The sequence below is a fragment of the Dama dama genome, chromosome 29, assembly GCF_033118175.1.
Source record: "Dama dama isolate Ldn47 chromosome 29, ASM3311817v1, whole genome shotgun sequence".
Lineage (NCBI taxonomy): Eukaryota > Metazoa > Chordata > Mammalia > Artiodactyla > Cervidae > Dama > Dama dama.
Genome location: NC_083709.1, coordinates 65,806,896 through 65,809,281, shown reverse-complemented (window position 1 = coordinate 65,809,281; position 2,386 = coordinate 65,806,896). Strand labels below are relative to the sequence as shown.

At 44.5% G+C, this 2,386-nt stretch overlaps 1 non-coding gene across 1 annotated transcript; it reads left to right on the top strand.

Annotated features, from left to right (window-relative positions):
• The first annotated feature begins 344 nt into the window (after positions 1–344).
• Positions 345–451, top strand: LOC133049054 (U6 spliceosomal RNA). The gene has a single exon (XR_009691210.1). It is a non-coding gene; the product is annotated as a U6 spliceosomal RNA (small nuclear RNA).
• Positions 452–2,386: the final 1,935 nt, after the last annotated feature.

Sequence of the window (2,386 nt, the reverse complement as noted above, 5' to 3'; positions counted from 1 at the left end):
AGTTCATGATGCCTGGCTCTGATTAACTTTTTCCAGGGGTGCCAGTCAGCATACTAGCCAGCCCACATCCCTCCTCTGACCCTTTCTTTCCATGTAGCCTCAGGTTACATCTTCACCAAGTGAAGACTGCATCCTCTGCTCTCCCTGACCTGCTAAATCACATCCTGCCTGTTTTGTACCTATTATAAATTTAAAGGAATGTTATTGTTTATTGAAAAAAAAGATACTTGAAAGTAATGAAATAAAAAAACATTTTGGCAATACCTTCTGAGTTTTAGGGCAATCCTTGGGCTTGGTATTCTCTGTCTTTGATGCTTCCTTAGATGGGACAAGGAGGGACTTAAGTGCTCACTTTAGCAGCACATATGCTAAAATTGGAACATTACAGAGGTGATTAGCATGGCTTCTGCACAAGGATGACATGCAAATTCATGGAGCATTCTATATTTTTGTTTTCTATGAGTATTAAAATGTAATAATGTAAAGTGAGTGTGTATATGAATAAATGAGTATATTAAAAAAAGAAAAAACGGACTGAAAATTCCTAACGGGCTTGGCTGTGACTTCAGCACTGTGGACAGAGGCCAATGGACGTATCCCCAGCTATGCGGGGGAGGGGGGTGGTGTATGGACTGATACACACACAGCCTTCAGGGGCCAGAAATTCTTTCTGTTCACTCAGTGCCTTACAGTGTACCAAGCTCTGTTCAATTACCAATTTTATCCTGTCTTCACTCAACTATCAGCCTAGGAGGCAGACAAAATGAACTGTTTTCCAGATTTTTACAGATGAGGAAACTGAAGTTTAGAAAGGCCAACTCTAAACAACCCTATGAGTGGGGTGGGAGAGAGAACACTAATTACTCCATATTTAGCAAATTTAGTGATCACTGCTCTACTCTGGCTCAAGTGCACTCCTCTTTATCTCTAGGGAAAGTCAGAGTGGGTGGAAGTTTTTGTGGAACTGAAGCTCCAGCCAACCCTGGGAACAAGTGCCGGTTGGTATGAGGAACAGAGCTGGGAGGGTCCGAAGTTCCAGTCAAGACTGTCTGAATGAGAGTGGGGAAACCTTTCTTGTCATGAGGGCTCATAGAGGCCCAGCTTTCATGCCTTTTTTCTCTGTCCCAATGCTTGGCTTCACCGAGCCTGGAAACGAGAAAGGGTGTGTGTAGGTTGTTATTGTGTCTGAGCCTGATGGACTTCTGTGGGAAAATTCCAGGATGGAGTGGTGTGGGAGTCTGTGAGTGAAGGGGGTGAGTTGTGCAGGTGGTAGGAAATCCTCTGATGTGGGCTACACGCCTGTACCTATGTATGCCTGTTCCCTGGGGATGGAAACAGGAGGTGCTGGACCATAAAACAACTTTCTTTGAGGTGTACTTTGACAGGCAGCACAATAAATTAAGAGCATGGGCACTGAAATCAGACTGCCTGACTCCCCTACTTCCTAACTTTGTGACTGTGGAACCTCACTTTCACTTTCTCATCTGTAATACAAATCACATAGGGTTGTTTTGAAGATTAGCTTTATGCAAAGCACTTAGAACTGCCCAGTGCATAGGAAGTGCTAAAATGTTAGCATTTACAGTTGATTCTTGAACAATGTGGGAATTAGGGGAGCTGATGCCCCTGCCACAAAAATCCTCTTGTAACTTAATAATTGGGCCTCCATATCCCTGGTTCCACATCTGCAGATTCAACTGAGGACTGTGGGGTACTGTTGTACCTATTTATTGAAAAAAAATCTGCATATAGTTGGACCATGCAACTTAATGGCCTCTGGTCCCTTGAGGGTTAGCTGTATTTGTGTTTGGGGCTCCTATGGTTTCAGAGTAGAATATCTGCCTCTGATCCAAAGTCTAGAGATGCTTTCACATCTACAGGTACTGACTCTGTTCTTACCAGGCAAAAGGGATGAATTGAAGATTTCATAGTCTTTTGAAAGCTTTTCCAGATCTTAGTTTATCCAACCTATCATATCACATTAAAACAATTAGCAGAGATGGTGAGGAAACTCCAGACCAAGGAGAGCCCAGACCAGGAGAAAACAGCCAACTAGTAGTCCCCACTTTGTAGTTCAGCAGAAACTGGGAAGGGAATGTCTAATACTGGCCCGTGGTGTGTGTTTGGGGCAACACACAGCAGGGAGGCTCAGAGGGCTTACTTCTTCCTCAATTTCTTCAAAAACTTTGACTTTTCTCTTCTGTGCCCCCATCTCCTCTGTGTCCATGGTGGAGCCCTTGTCTCCTCCCCACGCGCCCCTGCACCTGGCAACCTAGCTGTGGGCTTCCTGGAGGCTACAGCTGCTCCTATTTTAGATTCAGGAATTGGCCAATGATAGGAAACCAAACCGAAACTCGGCAGGTGCCCTGAACAACAGAAAACAGAA